Consider the following 20,626-nt stretch of genomic DNA (forward strand, 5'->3'; position numbering starts at 1 on the left):
CCCCTGATTATGTAAAGCGCTTTGAGTGCCTAGAAAAGTACTATATACAGTAAATGTAATTAATTATTATTATTATTATTATAATACTTCTCAGGCCCCGCCCACATCCCTGATGGGCTGTCCCGTATTAGCATATTTCCACCCTCAGCTGTAGCGACAACAATCTCTTCTAAGCTTTGCAGGCTTTTTTTAGCTGGATGTAGAAGTGAACATAAGAGTAATTTTCACTGAAGTCACAGTGGATTAGTTTTGTTTTTGATGGTAATGCATCACCAAATACACACAAAAATTAAGGAGGGGGTGGGGTGAGCAGGAGCTCATTATCATTTAAAGAGACATACACCGAAACAGGTCGCTGTGAACAGAGCTGTTTTTGACAATGTAAAAAAGGTTTGTTTTAAACGACCATTGAGGAATTTTTACCAAAGTGTGATACAGACATTTCATGAAGACCAACTTGTGAAAAATGGGCATCTGATGTCCCTTTTAAGATTTAAAAGAAATACATTTTATTCACATTTAGAATTGATATTTAAAGCAGTAAAATAAGTTGTCACCTTTAATCAGATGCTAGTTTTAGTTGTTTTAACAAACATGGCATTGCAAAACTGCACTTTTCTTTTTTTAATGCTCAAGTCAAATAAGAACTTATGTAAGTTTTATGTAAGTGCTGCAAATAATTACAAAGGATAATGAATTGAACTTGCCCACATGGACACAAATGCTTTGTATTATAATTACCTATACCCTGCAGAATAGTAGAATTTGCTTCACAGACTGTACCTGATTGGTGTGTGTGTGTGTGTGTGTGTGTGTGTGTGTGTGTGTGTGTGTGTGTGTGTGTGTATGTGCGTGTCTCCATGTGTAAATTACATTTAATAAAGAAATTGACTTGACTGGGTAGCATCTGCATGCTTCGCGTTCCACCATTTCTGAGCTCATGAGAGTAGATGTGAATGTAAACCACATTAGACTGTTCTCCAGTCAGGAAATATACTAGATGTCAGTCTGCATTCCATTTGAGCTCTCAGTGATTGGTTCCTACATTTCATTATGCTAAACGTGGTGTTTTACAGCAGACAAAGCATTTTACAGGGATGAAAAGCCAGAAAAAGCACCATGGGAGCAGCCAATCATTCCAGCAATGAACACACACTGCCCGCTGCCAGCTGCTTCCCATGCGCAGATTTTTAAAAGCACATGACAGGTACTACAGTACGATACACACAATATTAACACATATAATACATCTAACAAGTAAAATGATTGCTACAGTGCTTTTCTTCAATGATATTAAAAGCTAATATATTGCTCTCTTCTGTTTAACATCTTTTAATACAAATTAATATTTGTGTTTGATGCCTTGTAAGAATGGGTAAAAGCTTATGCAAGTCTCAGAAACCTCTCAAACTTTCTCTGCTGCACAGTGATCTTTGGAAAGGAAGTAAACATCCCCAATTAGAGGTCTGGCAGCTATTTTCGTCCACAGCTTGTACTTCTGTGGAGCGCTCAGTGCCTGTTATTATGGATATATGTACATACACACACTCTCACACACACTACTTAAGTTGTGTATGGCAGGCAAAAAGGCTGCCTTCCTTTCAGTTTGCCTGTTATTTTCAGCCCTTGGTTTTTGTTTGTGCAAAGAGGGACTGGGAATTGCAAATGTGACCAGTTTTACTCAACCATTGCTGACATTTCCTATCTATGCATTTGGAAGGTCATAATTTGAAAGAAATCAGTCAGTATGCTAAATGTGCACCTTTATGTCTTGTGTTGAGCGATAAGCCCATCTCTAGATTTTCCTTCTCTCCACTTGGGTGTTCAGACAAATCAATCAAAATCCATTTGATTAAACCTACCACTTATAATATGGTCAACTGTGATTCAACAGATTTTTTGCGCTCAACTACATAATGTTTGAATGGCATAAATTAAATTAATTATTATGATGAAATTATTAATCAAACTACCTATCCAGGTTTTCTAGTACATATGTAAGGTATAAATACACATATTTTCTAAGAATAACAACCTAAATCTCTCAGCATAACAGCATACAGGTTTGGAATAATATAAGGGTGTTTATAATTTTTAATTTTCAGGTGAGCTATCCCTTTTTAAAGCCTATACAGTTCTAAAGCATAACCATGGCCAGTAGGTTGCACACTCATGCTCCATGTTCAGGATACAGTGGTCAGGAGAATCTGGCTGTATAAATACTTAGTTCCAGTAAATGAGAACTGATTACTTTCCTAATCATTTATCTTATATACCAGACAAAGTGACAGAATAATTAATAGGTGAATGACTTATGAAAGACTCAGACCTCAGCATGAAGACCTCAGCATGAAGATCAGGTAAAAACAGAAGGCTCCATCGTGAAGGCTATGATTTTGATCTTAGGAAACAATTTGCTTTTGGGACGAGAATCCTGTTTCTCAGCTGGCCACTCAATTTGTGATTTGGCTTTACACTTTGATATTTTTTACTCACTTTCTAACAGAGTTGTTCCTGACTGACTGTGTTTTTGCAGGCACACACACAAACACCACAGACATGCTCGGTGAAGAGCAAAAGCTAACGTGCATTTAGCAGATGCACTTTTAACACTAGAACCGCCAGAGACTGCTGTACACCTAAAACCGCCAGTGGGTAAATTTTACCCACGCACATTACAACTGTATTTATAAGGCTAAAGAACATATTATTTCACTATTATGCCACTCTCTTCACAAAGAAGTGTCTAGAGTCATGAAATTATTATGTCTAGTCATCAACTATATTTTATGTTCAAGACTTTTTGATGCTGGCTACACGATTCCATAATGGTCAGTAGTCTAAGGTAAAAAAAAACAAAAAACAAAACAGAAAACAAAAAAAAGCCCTGGGCACCGACAGTGAAAAATAGAAGTTAGTGGCCTAAATGTTTGGGTGGTAAATTATTATACAATGTCATTAATCAATATATTAAGATAACCCTTGCTATTTAAATTACTATTATAGCCTATAGACAATAATGAGCAATAATAATTCACCACATTGCATAGGATGATGCGATGACAAATTCAAGCACACAGCTAAATATTGATTAATTTGTTTAGTTATATCATTTATAGTTTGAATAAGAAAACAACACCATTAAACTTGGGTAATCAAAAACAAAGTTTTATTCATTACATCAGATCAGATTTTTATTTATTTATTTCTTCAGCAAACAGCCAGACTGGAATATCAACACAGTAGCAAACAATAAACGATATGGCAAGAAAAAAATAAAATAATTGAACCAAAGTTTGACCAATTAGAGTAATGTTAAGCTAAAACATGTAAATATGATAGTAAATATGATATCTGGATCACTGTCAGATGAGCCGTAAGATGCTAAGCTGAACCAGGACGCAACTTACCATCAGACTCTCCATCATTCATGGCATTTAGTGTTTCTAATACCTACCTTCAATAAATCAGCTTTTTTTTTTGTCATTTTTACTTAATTTATGAAACTGATCACCACTAAATCAGTGAGTGAAAGGCGTTGCCTAGAAATGTACAATGTTAAAACATAAGCGCCAAATAAACGACGAAAAATGTGCATTCAATAGCAGGTAAATTTGACCCACTGGCGCTTATAGTATAAATGCCCTGTCTTATCTAAATAATTTTTAACAACATTGAATTGTAAATTACATAATTTTAGTAAAAGTCAATGACTGTGAGACTTGAATGTTTTATTTTAAATCTGCTATGTACATTTGAAAAACAACCACGGGTAAAATTGACCCCGTGGCGGTTCTAGTGTCAAACTTCCTGGTTGCTCACGTCACCCTGCTCTTGACGTCTTGCTTCCATGTTGGACTGATTTCATACATGCTTCAGAATGTTGCCCCACTGGTGCATTCCCAATGTGTTTTGATGCAGCTCAAGTTCCTGAAGGGGAACTACATATACATGTAGCATATATTCGAATGAGTGGCATTCCAACATGGTAGGGTAAGCAGGAGAGAGAACAGGAGAGAGAGAGAGAGAGAGAGAGAGAGAGAGAGAGAGAGAGAGAGAGAGAGAGAGAGAGAGAGAGTTTGTTTAGGACTTGGGGCATATAGCTGATAAGGAATGTGCAGACTCATGCTTGCAATAAAGGAAACCATGAGCTTTCCCTGTGAGACTACCCATCTCTCCCAGTCCTTAATCCAGCCTGTGCATGCTGCACCTCCAGACCCCTGAAAAACACAGCCTGATAAACCATGTTTCCTTGATGTAACACTGATGGTTAAGACCCCTGGAAAGCTACATGAAATTACAATTATCTTGGTCAAAGATGGTCAAATAGTGTCTATTTTGAGTCTGCATGAAAAAAAAGAGGTAAAAATTATTTCAGTGTGCAGCATTGATTAATATAGGATTATCCTGAAAAAACAAACACACAAACAGAACACAAACAGAGGATACCGTGTCCTCTACAACAAAGATAACAGCCTATTTTAGTGCTGATTGCTCAACAGTGATTTAATTATTTCCAGCCTTGTTCAAAATATATCCTTGAATGACCACAAGTATGGTTATTGAGCGAGAGCATGAATTATGCAAGCCTTAAGATCAATAGTGAATTATTCTCAGTGAAGCTATTACCTAATTCATCCTGGGCATGTTGAATCTATTGGATATGTAATTGCTGTGCATGAGTAAAATGTCACATCTGGTTTCTTTAAAATTAAGTAATATTTGAATCAATGCCTTTTCATGCAATACAAAGTAAATAGCTAGATAATTTAAACCTGAATCAATGTACACAAAACTACAATAAATGTGGCCATAGATTTGTTTTATAATTGTTTATTGGAATGAGAACATAAACTGTCATTGAAGCACATATAAACTGTACTTATTTTACTGGATGCTCCTATGTCAGATATTACCAAAGGGGCAATGGTTAGCATGATCAGTTAGCTCTTACTGGAAGTAAAAATAATTTATTTTACAAAATAAAATAATAAAATTAAGTTAATGTTATTTACTTTACTTTTATTTAATGTAAATGATTTTTTTTCTAGTTGTATAAATTAAGATTAGTTAATGTATTACGGAAATAACGCATGAATTAAAGGTGCTCTAAGTGATGTCACACATTTTTTAGGCCAAAACATTTTTTGTCACATCCAGCAAACATCTCCTCACTATCCACTAGCTGCTTGTCCCCTGAACACACTGTAAAAAATGGGGTCTCTCTAGACATCACAGGCTCCACAAACAACAAGAAAAACAAACTGAGCTCACCCGCACCACAAAACATAACAAACTGTTCCAGCCAATAACCGACAAGAAAGATTTGGGGGTGGGGTTTGGGGGGTTAGTGCACGGTAGAGGTCTTCACAGTGCACCCGAGACCCATCGACCCAGGACCCGACCCGGGACCCGTACGGGTTCGGGTCTATATTTTAAATGATCAGCCGGGTCTGGGTCGGGTCCGAATCTATTACCTCGGGTCCCGGGTCTGTTTAACATTGTGTATAATACCCGTGCGATCGGAGTCATTGGAGTCGGAGAACACCCGGCCGTGATCAAACACTGCTTGTGTTTTATGTAACTTGCAACTTGTAAAATTAGGAAAAGAAAAGAGTGAGCCAAAAAAAAGTGATCTCTCTCTCTCTGCTTTTAGAAGCAGAGCGCGCAGACTCAAGAGTTAATACAAGTGCACGCACGGTATTAATTCTTGCAGACTTGACACACTCATATATATTTCAAATCAGCAAAACAATCTGAGGTGAACTGTCACATGAATGTTTTCTATGATGCTCAAATTGCGTTAAAGCATTTTAGGTTGATACAGCTAGCACGCATGTGCAGTCTCAAGCGCATTTCACGTTTCTATGGCAACCAGTGAGGGACACTTCGACCGCCAAACCGCGTTTTACATTTTCTCCCATTTTTATAATATTATAAATGAACCGTTTAATCTTAAAGTTTTAGTGGTCAGATTCAGACTCGATGCAGAGCAGAGAGCACAGAGATCAGATGATAGCAAATAAATAACGTCAGCGGCCATGGCATTGCACGAGCTATCGTTATTATAGTTCAAAAGGGCAAACAGTCGAAGTTATTATGCGAATTAACTCGAGTCAGAATGTACATGTGCACAGTAGCATTTGTCATCCGTCACCGTGACATCAAGTGGACTTTTGAAGCTGAAATAATGAGTGGATTCAGCTTGGACTTGGAATAACGAGAGGAATAACATGAATAACTTTCTTGTCGGAGAATTGTAATGCATCACAGGAAGTCAGGTACAAGGAAGAGAGACTACGGCTCTTTAAATTAGGTAAGACAAAAAGCTGTATTTTTCGCAACAGGTTTATTGACTTGTAATAGAAATTTATGGTGGAATATGTGACAGTCGGGTCTGTGTCTTCCCGGCTGGTTCGGGTCCAGATTTCAAATAATATACGGGTCCGGGTCGGGTCCGGGTAGGCATTTCTCGGATCTACACGGGTCCAGCTTTTGAAATATTAGACGGGTCCGGGTAGGTTCGGTGTAGTACATTACGGGTCTCTTTCGGGTTCGGGCACGAATTTTTGGACCCGTGAAGACCTCTAGTGCACGGATGAGGAGGAGGGAGGGTCTAGCTAGCCTCCGTTTTGTTTGACAACAATTTGAACGTCAACAAAAAGTTACGACTCCCGGCATCGCTTAGAGCACCTTTAACTATCAACGCTAGTATTTTTCACTAACAGTACTGTAGATTAATAAATGCAGTAAAAATTGATTGTTTTTCTTAGTTGATGTTACCTGATGCTAGTTCAATTAGTTAATGACAACTAATGCATTAAATTAACATTCTGAACCTTTCTGTAAAATATTACCAATAAATAAGCGAACAATTAAAGTTAAATGTTGACCATTAAAGTATAAAGAAAGAAAGAAAGAAAGAAAGAAAGAAAGAAAGAAAGAAAGAAAGAAAGAAAGAAAGAAAGTTAAAGCAGATTTCAAAATGCACACTTTCAGCACCAGTCAAAAATCTGCCTTTAAGATGAATGTGAATGTTAATATTTAGCTATCTATACTGAAAAACATGAACTGCAGTTATAGAAATGAAATTGATTACTTCCTTCTCTTACACATTTAGATCTATAGGCCTGTTGATATATTGTATTTTGTGTAAAGTAATTTTTTTTTGTTTTTGCTTTGTATGGACAACAAATGGGTATGTGTGTCATTTTTGTACTCTTCACTTCCCTGCATCGTTGCCATGCTGTATTTACAGTAGAAGACAAAGAGGGGGCATTCTTCTCCATAGCATCAATTTCTGCTTCCCTTTTGATTAGAAGTGTTTTAAAATATTGCCTTCTAATACTTTTTGCCCCATTCATCCATCATGCACCATTGCACACGAGATTAAGCACAAGGTGAATTTTGTCACAAATCCCAGGGGGACGGAAAGTCAAGGTAAACACACTCCATTGAGTTTGCTATTGCAATTACCTTATATGAGTAATTGATATTATTTATTATTATTTTTTTTTTTCAAGAAATAATTAAAAAATAACTTATAGGCTCCAAGGAATATGTTCATTTTGTTCTGTACAGTTCACACAATGATAAATTGTCCCATAGCATTGTACACTAAAATCTAAATATGCATTTAAGGTTGTAGCCATAATCTTTATCTTCACAAATGCAATTTAAACACTGATTGAATGTATATACACTTCTTAGTAAAACAATTCAGTATATGAATAATTAATAAAATAATTTAGTTCAAATAAATACTCCTTGTTCTATTTTCCCTACAAGGCAAGTCAAATTTTAGCAGAGCCATGACACATGCTTCCGTGTGAAATCAGAAAAGCAAAGAGATATAATGCAGGCACAGTTCGCCATGAAAGCTTTCCTTTTACTATTAATATATGTATGGAAGAATGTATCAATGTTTTTTCAGTCTAAGTCTGCCTCATAAAATGATCCGGCCCACAGACTGACTTATCTATCTGAATCCAATTTTCATGTTCACTGGTTGCAATGAGTGCCTTTATCCCATGATGAGTTACACCTCCGCTATCAGCTCCTGGTAAACAGAAAGAGCATTGCAGCTGGCCTCTGAAGTGAGAATGCATCCATAGATACTGTCATGAATAAACCACAGAAGGACATGTGCATCACCTCACTGCAATAGATTCTGCCCATACCATTCACCATAGAAATACTGAGTAAATGCCTGCAGAAAATGGCTTGACATACTTTGTTATTGTTCTGAATACTGACTAAATCAAGAATCTGAACTACTCCTGAACACATAATTTTGTGCTATACTCAAAAAAAAAAAAAAAAGAACAACATGGACAATTTCGTTGCATTTTGGGCTATTGACTAAAGTGAGTTCACTTTATTTTTAAGGCTAATTCATATTTACATTTACAAAGAAATAAAAAAGGATAACAGCAGTTTTTAGTTTTTTTTTTTTTTTTTTTTCTTGGTTTTGTGTTCCTGAAACGTATATGTATGTATATGTATCATTTTTTTTTTAAAGTGCACATCTCTTCTATGTGCCTAAGAGCCTGTTCACACCATAAAGACAACTATAATGATATGGCACAGATGAGTGATATCATTGGAAACACTTTCAGAACATTTTTTCCAAGCTTATAAAAGATACAAACATTGACAGCCAATCAGGAGCTTGAGCATTTATAGCGGCAGAACATGTTGCAGAATGTTATCATGCATTGATGTGGGTGCAAATATTTTAATCTTTACAGTTCTTGGTGTGAACGGGGCTTAAGAACGTTAACTAAAACTAAAACTATGAAAAAATAATTTTTGGCAATTGAAAATTAAAATATAACTTCCAAACCAAACTTATAAAACATAAATGAAAATGAAAATAAACTTAAATAAACTTTAAATTAAAGCTAAATTGAAACACAAGGCATATAAAATTGACTAAAAATTAAAATTGAATATATAAAAATAAAAGGTAATATATATAGTACTAGAATAGCATATAAAAAGTACATTTAATAACATAATATAAATAGTACTTAAATAACACTTCAGACTGCAAATTATCCAAATGGCACAGGCACTCTAATAATTCACCACATAAACACAGAAAACAGATTTTAAAACTAGAAAACAGAAAATAATATATATTTTGCATAGTATGATATATGTTCTTTTTTTTTTTTAATGGGTGATGAGGAAGGTATGACCCTAAAAGTTCTTCTGGAGAAAAAGTCTTTCTGGAAGCGGTGCTACCAGTCATTTGGCCAAATTCCCAAATGAAAATAGCCTCCATGCTTTAAATGCATTGATTGCAGTCACTTCTTCTCCCAGTACATTCTAATGCCATTAGTGAGGAAAGACATTAGAGGTGGGAGACGAGGAGAGCTGGCAGAAGGAATGCAGAAGCAGCAGGTGACAAGCCCTAGGATGCCTGGAAAATGCAGTTTATGGACTCCTGATTGATGAGGTGATCCTGAAACAGGTAATGAGTAATTCGCTATTTAATTGAAAGAGATCAGTGGTGATCAGCATCATTTTCCACAGGCTCGAAAATTTACTTTTTAATGCCCCCTTAGTTTAATTGCAGCAAATATTTTGGGTTGTTTATTCATGTTTAGTTTCCAGGCCATTGGACTTTAGCATTAAAACTTTCCCTTAACTGTGTTTCTACAGTAAGAGTCCAGAGTAAATAAATCTGCTTTGAATGCAATCACAGATTTGAAGTGATCAGTCCATCTCATTTGGGGCAGAGGAAGATGAGCTTTCAGATTACCAGCATAAGCTGTGGCACAAAAACAATCAGAGCTGTACAGAGGCTGCGGCGTTGTCACTTCAGCGAGTGAGAAAAGAAAATGACCATACATCCACAATGCCCAACTGATCAGTGACTGCTGCTGGGTGTACTTGCGAAGATGACTGACAATAACAATCAGACCGTGTGCTTAAGCCTTAAGAAACATAATCAATCTTAAACCAATCCATTTTCACAAACGAAAATGAGAAAAGATTCTTACGAAAATCCTAGAAATGAAAAACACATCCAACAAAACATAAATCATATGCAAAAGGCATGGGAGGGAGTTCATGAAGAATGAATTAAGGCCAGTGATGTATGGGCAGTTATTTGCATGAAATGTCTGCAAAAGAAATTGGTGGTAAACAAATAAGATGGTAAAAAGGAAATAAAATTATATTTTGTGTAATAGGTGAATTCAATTCATTTAACTAATTTATTTTGAACGAAGCATGTTGACATATTCTGTTACACCAAATACACAAAATAATGATATTTAAAAAAGCATAATTTGACCCCTTTAACGTAGATTAATAAATGTAGTAAAAATGTATTGTTTTTCTTAGTTGATGTTACCTAATGCTAGTTCATGACACCCAATGCATTAAAGTGAACAATCTTAACCTTACTATAAAATGTTACCAATTAATTTAAAGAAAGAAAGAAAGAAAGAAAGAAAGAAAGAAAGAAAGAAAGAAAGAAAGAAAGAAAGAAAGAAAGAAAGAAAGAAAAAGAAATTAAAAGTTATATTAAAAATATATCAAACCCTTGTGAATTTGTGGATGATGAGAAAGACATGTCTTCCTGCTGTACCACAAAACAAACGTTCTTTCTGAAACTTTTTTGACAGAGTAATACTAGGTTTTATTTTAAGCTACACTTCAGCTACAGGGATTTCCAGCCTCTGCATGAAATATACATAAATCACCTTTATCACAACGAGTTTCTTAATGAACCACGCTGCACGGGATAGCTTTTGGGAACTGTAAAATGTACCCCTGGGGAGACAGCAGAGCAAAAGAGATTGATGTGTCATGTGAGAAATGGTCCACTCCAACCAATTTTGTTTTTCGATAAGAACCAGATCAATTTCAATTGTTTCATTACATAGAACTTAGCGGGGCGTATGTAGGAATGAACAATGAGAGTGTCAAAAAACAACATTTCTCTCTGTTTGCCGTGCTCACTGGGGTGTCGGCAAACTGATATTCAACAGGAAACCGTCGCTTTGAAATTAAATTTGTATTGCTAAGACTCAAGGGTTTCGTAGCCCGTTCAGACACAGTGCCACTTAAAGACCCGTCCTCCACATCCATCATGCTAAGTAAATATACTGTATTGTTTTAAGGTCAAAACATTCATATGGTTTTACAGACAGCTCGTCGGATAATACCTCAGGGAGTTCACTGCTGCACAGTAAAGCATTTCGCTGATGAAATCGGGCCCTCTGGCGAACATCAGTAAAATAAGAAAAACTAATAAAAAACTTTATTGTAAAGGGCTATTTCTCAAACTTGAATATCAAAATAAATAAAACTATCAAGATGTCCCATTTTTTCAAATCATTCCCTTGTGGTACCATAAAAGTGGGCTCTGTGAATGATTTGCAACTGAATGATTCATTTGATTTAACCTTGATAGACCAATCAGATATGTCTCTCGTGGCCAATGTCAACCCAGCAAGCAAATACTTCTGATGAGATATCTGATGCGATTTGTACCCAAGGACAAAGCAAAGCGGCCCAGCAGAATGTCACAGCAGTTTGAACTGCAAAAGTGCTCAATCTTAAGACTCACTAAGCTGGAACTGGCTGTAATACAATGCCATTACACTGGGAAAACCAGGTCAAGGCATAGTTGAAAACACCAAACTACCCTTTTCAGTCTAAACCCAGCTCACTGTACTGAAAACACAGACATGCACAGAGATCTAAATGTCCTTCATTTGACCTTATTGACCTACTTGATATTTCTCTCAGCTGAACCTGCAGAGCACCACTGAATCAAATCTGGCAAATCTGGCACACACACAAACACACAAATAAAAATAATTGTGATATGGTTATTTTTGCTGGACATAAAGTTTATGTTTATATAAAACTACAAAAACGGAATACTCAAATGTAAAAATAAATAGATAAACACATACATAGATTCATATTAAAGCTACAAAAGTTAGTGAGTGATTTTTCTTTTGTTGGTTGATTGACATTAAGGCTGCTGTTACTTTAAGACTTAATGCAAAGATCTAAAATGCAATTTTCTCCCAACTTCAGGACAGTTTATGTAAACACTCACTAAAACAGGCATTAGGTTTAAAATAGCTTTTTAAAATTTATTTTAAAATTATCTTACAAAGTTTACAAGGCTTAACAGTACATTTAAAAGATATAACCACATAGCCATGATGCAAGCAATCCAAAATTTGTCATTTGTTAGTTTTCAGAAGGTTTATCATGTCTTATTGTCTAATAGTCTTATTTGCATGCCAGAAAATCATTAAATCAATTAGATCAATAAATCAAAGAAATGTATTTAAGGGTCCCAGGACATGTAGTAACCTCACGCCTACCAGAAATCCATCTAAAGCTACGCTCCCTCATACACACTAACCTCATTCCCTCACCTGTCTTCTCCATTTTAGTTTCAAACCGGGCCTCTGTGTTCGGCTCCAGGACAATAGACTCTGACAGTGTTGGGCAGTAGGCAGTTTTTTTCCTACTGACGAGATGAATACGTAGGCAAGAATGTTAAGAGTCTCTAACAATTTTTCAGCTCAAGTGAGCAGGTGACTGGCATCCTTTTCGTGTAGGCTTCGCGAGATGCTACCCCGCCCAAGATAATTAATGAGTTTCTGTCAAGCGCCACTCCAAAAGAGTGCAGAAGGGGTCGCAGTGTCAAAACACATCCTGCTCTCCAGCGCCGAAGAACCCAATTCAACATTGCACAGCATGGAGGAGGGCACAGTGAAAATTGTACTTGGAATTGAATTTGAGAATAAGATATTCACAGGGATTTGGTTTATTCAAGGTTAAGCCCACTTATAAAAAAGAACGGATGGTTTAATACTTCATTAATACATTGTGATTTCTACAGTCATACTGAAATATCAGTTGTCCCAGAGGGACCTGCACTTAGAAGTCACATTTTGCTGTCATTTCTTACAATGAAATAAGATATGTGCTGTAGTCATGATCATTCTAGATCAATGAGTAAGCTGTCACCACACAGAGGAAGCCAGAGAGGAAGTCAGCGGGGGCGAAGTCTGCATACTGAAAGGCAAATTAACCTGTCATCAGGTCTCACAGAACTATTAAAACAACTACCATGCTCCCTGTGGAGAGAGTGGGCAACTCAGAACACACAAGCCTATGATGTTAAACCCCCGTCTACTATATGTCCACTTTGGACATTGACGCTATGAACTAAACATTGGCCAACAATTTTCTAAAATTATGTCACAGGAGGTTAAACAGTTTGTGAGAGAACATTTTTGCCAAATCTAGCATTATTGTGAACTATTAATATTAGGGCTAATATAAATTCCCTCTCTGGGTTTGAGTAAGTAAACTGCTTGCCAAAAGTTTTTTATTGTTAATGAAAGAAGTCTCTTAGGCGTAACAAGACTGAAGTTAGTTTATCTACAGTAAAATATAGTGACAATGTAAAAAATATATATATATTATGTATTTTAAAATGAAATTTATTGAATTATATGTAATTATATGAATTTTCCGGAGCCATTATTTCAGACTTTAGTGTCAAGAGATCTTTCATAAAGGAATAAATTACAGGAATAAATTGCTTTTAAATATACTTTGTTAAAATAAGATAGTTATAAGATAGTTAAGATAAGATAGTTAATTCATAGTTTTGATGCCTTCAGTGTGACTCTACAATTTTCATAGTCATGAAAATAAAGAAAACTCTTTGAATGAGAAGGTGTGTCCAAACTATTGGTCTGCACTGTATATATATATATATATATATATATATATATATATATATATATATATATATATATATATATAATTTATTTGTAATTTATTTAATTATTTATTTTTTCTGTATACATTTTGTGTTGCAAAAATACATAGTAAAACATTTAAATTATAGAAAAAGCCAGGAAACTGTCATCATCACCAGTTTTTCATTGTTTCACATGCATTATACCTTAACAAAGCTTGACGAGTAAAAAACAGCTGTATCGTAGCTCACTTATAACTGCACAAATAAACTTAAGGGTATAAGTAATCTACTCAATTCTGGTGAACATGATAGGTATGTGTTACATGTTGACAGAGTAATCAGCCAATCACAATGATGTGGAGGCACTGCTGAATGTTGCTGGGAAGGGGCATTTCTTTTGCCTGGTCTGATAAAACGCTCCTGAAACCGAGGAAGAAATCACTGAGGAAAAGAGGCAACAGCAACCTAAATGCAAACGCTGAATTAGGCAGTACTTCTTTTTTACCTTGTCTACTTCTGGTGACCTCGTGTCTTTATACAGGGTCGAGGGTAAGGGTGGTTGGGAAGGGGGTAATTTATAATGACATGACTGACAAGTAAGACCCCAGAGCCTGTTCCTGGAGCCCCACAGTTCATCATAGTGCCATGCAGACTGTATAATTGTCACCCCCCCCCCCCTTAAAAAAAACCTGCATGTCAGTCTTTATAAAGAGGGCGTAAAGTAGACTGCATTGAAGGAGCACTGCTCAGTTTAGCAATGCAGGATTCACTCAGCAGGGGGTCATGAGGAACAGCAGTGAGCCATGTCATCTCACTCCAACAGCAGCTACAGCCGTGTTTTCTGCACGGCTACTTACATCATTAAAAAGGTCTGTGAGAACACTTAGTGTTCTTCTCCAAAACATATGAAAAGCATCTGTTCTGAGATAAACGTGTTGACACACCAGATGCAAGCTTTTATTTTTACTTTTATTTTTTTAGTGAACAGCTTACATTTCCGTCTTTGCTTCACAAAGAGTTATTGTGTGGCTTTGGAAGAGTATTTAGAAAATACAATTTTATGCCACCTTTTGTATTTTTTGATGACAAAGCATCCTCTAATTACTCTTTCCTCGTGTTAACCATAGAAGAAAACCAGAATAAGTCACAGGTTTGAAAAGACATGAGGGTGAGGAAAATAATGAAAAGGTTGAACAGCGTTATAATTACAGTTTAATTTTACTTTAAGCCATTTGTTAATTAAAAAGTTTTAGAATGTTTTTTTTTTTTTTTTTTTTTTGCAACAATGTACAAAGACAATTAATTATAGTCTTAATATGAAAAAGTTAATGAAGAATTTAGGTTCATTTTATTGAATTAAAAGTTTTTGCCTTTGTGTACATTTTTTAAAATTAGTTATTAATTATTAATTCTAAACATAATACAAAATAAATGCTTAATAATTGTTTTAATCATTATTATAATTATAATTATTATTTTTACTCCAACACAAATTGTGGCACAGAATAGAAAGAAAATGAAACATAGTTTTGTAGATTTTCTGTAGGATGTGATTATTTTGTAAGCCTTCTTTTACATGTAAAGGCATAATAAATAAATAAATAGATATAAATAAATATATATATATATATATATATATATATATATATATATATATATATATATATATATATATATATATATATATATATATATAAACATTTTATTTAAACAACTAGTCAGAGAGAGACAGACTGAAACAGCCACAAAATGATGAGGGAGCTCGTGGGTGAATGAACATACTGAACCCTTTCCCTTGGGCTACCTAAACACATTCTGATCAGGAGCGGCCGCACTGCCTGCTGCTCCAGTGATTAGCTCCTCCATCTGGCCTCACTGCATCTGGCCTGGTCAGGTGGACAGGACGGCCAGGCACTCAGCCCAGAGCAGCCTGCAAGATAGATCTCAGGGCTGGAGGTCTTTCCTGCAAGTTGGAAAAGTAACAGAAGGGAGTTTAAAGGGCCAATCCGGACATCACAGAAATTATTACAAATCAGAGATTTCAAGCAAAGTTGAACTTTTGTTAAATGATGGAAAAAGATGCAAGTGCCAGACTAATATGAGAGCTGGAATCAAATGCGAGAAGTTCTGCTCATTGAATGGAGGAAAGATTCAGGAATCTATAAACTCCCAACAGTCTCTTAGCACAACATAGCACATAAACCCTCTTGTATTAGTTAGAATGGCCAAGGAACAGCAATCTCCATGTAAAACTGATTGGGCAGACCAAACCGTAAGTCGTAGAGACTGAAAACGTAGAAATAGAAATTATGCATTAGGACTTGCATTTACTGACCTAATAAACTCTTTTAGAGTCAAGCTAAATGTCATCAGCCCCACTCATCGTTTTAATCATACGCTAGATTTAACTATATCGTATGAAATTGATCTTACTGATATAGACATCATACCTCAGAGTGATGATGTTACTGACCATTTCCTTGTATCGTGCATGCACGACATTCACTCTATGGCTCCACGTTATCGGCCAGGAAGAATACCCATTTTCTCAAGAAAGAAACTTGTAATCTTGAGCACAAATAGAGAAAAAACTTGGAAGTTTTTAGAATTGTGTGGAAAAACAGTATGCCCAGCTATAGACAGGCTCTAAAAGCTGCCAGGGCTAAGCATATCCACAAACTTATTGAAAATGACAACATCAGAAATATAATAACAAATATAGATTCTACAGTGTCTAATACTTCAGTTTCAACCATCGCACCCAAAGATAAACTTCAGTGCTGTACAACTGTAGGACAGGAAGAGCTAAATAAACTCATCACTGCATCTAAACCAACAACATGTTTATTAGATCCTGTACCCACTAAATTACTGAAAGAGTGTGTAGCAGAAGACCCGCTTCACAATATTATTAAAGGGATAGTTCACCCAAAAATGAAAATTCTGTCATAATTTACTCACCCTCATGTCATTCCAAACCTGTATGAGTTGCTTTTTTATGTTGAACATAAAAGAAGATATTTTGAAGATTGTTGTTAATTAAACAGTTGGTGGTTGCCATTGACTTCGATAGAAGGAAAGAAAATACTTAAATCTTCAAAATATCTTCCAGTTTCCATGTCATAAAGTCCTTAAAGCACATACACCCTGGTAATCGCTGCTTGCAGCTATACTTTATATTCAATTTCATTTTATTAATGTACATTTACACATTAATGTCATGATCACAAGTGAGAGTGCCCATCATGGCCACCAGAGGGTACTCCAAACTGGACTTCACATATCCATTGAACTCCATTTCCCATTCACCCTGCACCTGCCACTCTTCCTATAACCACATACACGCACACAGTGAGTATTGCAGTACATTTCCCACAAGCCCCATCCTTGGACTCTGATTACTCTCCAGCTGCAGCTCATTGGATTTTAGTATTTAAGCTGCCAGCTTTATTGTGTTCATTGTGAGTGTGACAAGTGGGGCGGGGCCGAGAGCCGTGGGAAAGGAGCGAGGCCAGTGGAGTGATTGGAAATCAGCGACACTCACCGGTCTCGAGTCCCACGGAGGAGATGGAAGGATACAAAACAGGAGGGACGATAGTGAAGGACGAGAGAGGACCAGGCCTGGACTTTAGTTTGTGTTTTGGTTTTGTTTGTGCGTGGCAGTCGGCCGTGAGGCGCTGCCGCGCTGTTTTGTGTTTATTTTATTATCAAAGGAAACTTGGCTGAATGACACCATACCGGACAGCGCGCTCCATCTGCCGGACTTTCAGCTGTTTAGAGCGGATCGCGACGCAGAATCAACGGGGAAATCGCGCGGCGGCGGGACATGCTTTTACATCAATGAACGGTGGTGTACAGATGTAACTGTTAAAGAAGACGTGCTGCTCAAATCTCGAAACGCTCTTCATTAACTGCAAGCCGTTCTATTCGCCGCGAGAGTTTCATTCGTTCATTCTGGTTAGTGTTTACATCCCTCCTCAAGCGCACGTGAGCTCAGCTTTACAGAAACTCGCTGAGCAGATCACAGAGACAGAACAACAACACCCAGACTCTGTTTTAATCATTCTTGGGGACTTTAATAAAGCCAATCTCTCCCGTGAACTGCCAAAATACAGACAGCATGTTACTTGTCCCACAAGAGACAGTAATATATTGGATCACTGTTACACAACAATAAAGGATGAATTTCACTCTGTTCTACGAGCAGCTTTGGGACATTCTGATCACCTTCTGGTTCATCTTATACCGACCTACAGGCAGAAACTAAAATCAGCTAAACCTGTATTAAGGACTGTAAAAAGATGGACTAATGAAGCAGAGCAGGATTTACAATCTTGTTTTGACCTCACTGATTGGAGTGTTTTTGAAGCTGCTGCCACCGATCTGGACGAACTCACAGAGACCGTAACATCATATATCAGTTTCTGTGAGGATATGTGTATTCCTACCAAGACTCAACTAAATTACAACAATGACAAACCGTGGTTCACTGCAAAACTCAGACAGCTCCGTCAGGCCAAAGAAGATGCTTACATGAAGGGGGACAATGTCTTGTATAAACAGGCTAAATACACACTGGAAAAGGAGATCAAAGTGGCAAAGAGGAATTATTCTGAAAAAATAAGGACTCAGTTCACTTCGAACGACTCCGCATCAGTGTGGGAAAGCCTAAAGAAGATCACCAATTACAAGACACCACCCCCCAGCACTGTGGAAAATCAACGACTGGCAGACGATCTGAACGAGTTTTACTGCAGGTTTGAAAGAACACCCATCACCTGCCCTGAACACCTCTCCACACAACCGTTCACACCAATAACAACTCCTGCAACCAACCCTGAATGCCTCTCCAAACAAACGTTCACACCATTCACAGCTCCTGCAACCAACCCTGAATGCCTCTCCACACAACCGTTCACACCATTAACAGCTCCTGCAACCCATCCTGATCACCTCTCCAATCAACCGCTCTCACCATTCACAACTCCTGCAACCAACCCTGAATGCCTCTCCAAACAACTGTTCACACCACTCACAACTCCTGCAACCCACCCTGAACACCTCTCCAATCAAGCGCTCTCACCATTCACACCTCCTGCATCCCCCCTCTCCCCCACACCTGCAATACAGATCAGGTCTTCAGGAAGCAGAAAAGGAAAAAAGCACCAGGCCCAGATTGTGTTACACCAGCCTGTCTGAAATCCTGTGCTGACCAGCTGGCCCCCATCTTCACAAAGATCTTCAACAGATCGCTGGAGCTGTGCGAAGTCCCTTCATGCTTCAAACGCTCCACCATCATCCCCATCCCAAAGAAATCCAAAATTACAGGACTAAATGACTACAGGCCTGTGGCTCTAACGTCTGTAGTCATGAAGTCATTTGAAAAACTGGTGCTGGCCCACCTGAAGGACATCACTGGACCCTTGCTGGCTCCTCTTCAGTTTGCCTACAGAGCAAACAGGTCTGTGGACGATGCAGTAAACATCGGACTGCATTATGTTCTGCAACACCTAGACAGACCGGGGACCTATGTGAGGATCCTGTTTGTGGACTTCAGCTCTGCCTTCAACACGATCATCCCAAACCTCCTCCTGCCCAAACTAACTCAGCTCTCCGTGCCCACCTCCGTCTGTCAGTGGATCAACAGCTTCCTGACAGACAGGCAGCAGCTAGTGAGGCTGGGAAAATACACATCCAGCACCCGTACAATCAGCACCGGAGCTCCCCAGGGCTGTGTTCTCTCCCCACTGCTCTTCTCCCTGTACACTAATGACTGCACATCTAAGGACCCCTCTGTCAAGCTCCTGAAGTTTGCAGATGACACCACACTCATCGGCCTCATTCAGGACGGTGACGAGTCTGCTTACAGACAGGAGGTTAAAGAGCTGGCTGTCTGGTGCAGTCTCAACAACCTGGAGCTTAACACGCTCAAAACAGTGGAGATGATCGTGGACTTCAGGAGAAACCCCCCTGCACTCCCCCCACTCACCATCATGAACAGCACTGTGACTGCAGTGGAGTCATTCAGGTTCCTGGGCACCACTATCTCTCAGGACCTGAAGTGGGACATTCACATTGACTCCATTGTGAAAAAGGCCCAGCAGAGGTTGTACTTCCTTCGCCAGCTGAGGAAGTTTAACCTGCCACAGGATCTGCTGAAACAGTTCTACTCCACCATCATCGAATCCATCCTCTGCACTTCAGTAACTGTCTGGTTCAGCTCAGCTTCTAAATCGGACCTCAGAAGACTACAGAGGGTAGTCCGGACTGCTGAGCGAATTATCGGTACAGCCCTCCCATCTATTCAAGAACTGTACTTATCCAGAGTGAGCAAAAGGGCTGTTAAAATCACTCTGGACCCCTCACATCCAGCACACTCCCTCTTTGAACTGTTGCCATCTGGTCGACGCTACAGAGCACTGAGCACCAGAACGACCAGACACAGGAACAGTTTCTTCCCTCAGGCAATCCATCTTATGAACAGCTGATAATAACTGTGGGACACACTACACTATTTATATTTATATACACTACACTTTTTAACCAAACACACATACTTAGCGTACACGTAAATCTTTTGCACATAATATACATGTACATACATGGAACACACTATACTACTTATATTTATATTTCAAACACATACTTAGCGTACAGTTACAATTTTTCCACATAATATACATGTACATACATAAATGCTCTTTTTAATATACCTGCCATACATTGTCAATTAGTATATTGTCAATCCTTACCCACCTATTTGTATTTTTTTGTATTTTTTATTCCTTATTGTGTTTTTTGTTCTGTCGCTGTTATGTTGCACTGCGGAGCTCTGTCACGAAAACAAATTCCTCGTATGTGTGAACA

Source organism: Carassius carassius, chromosome 25, assembly GCF_963082965.1.
Source record: "Carassius carassius chromosome 25, fCarCar2.1, whole genome shotgun sequence".
Lineage (NCBI taxonomy): Eukaryota > Metazoa > Chordata > Actinopteri > Cypriniformes > Cyprinidae > Carassius > Carassius carassius.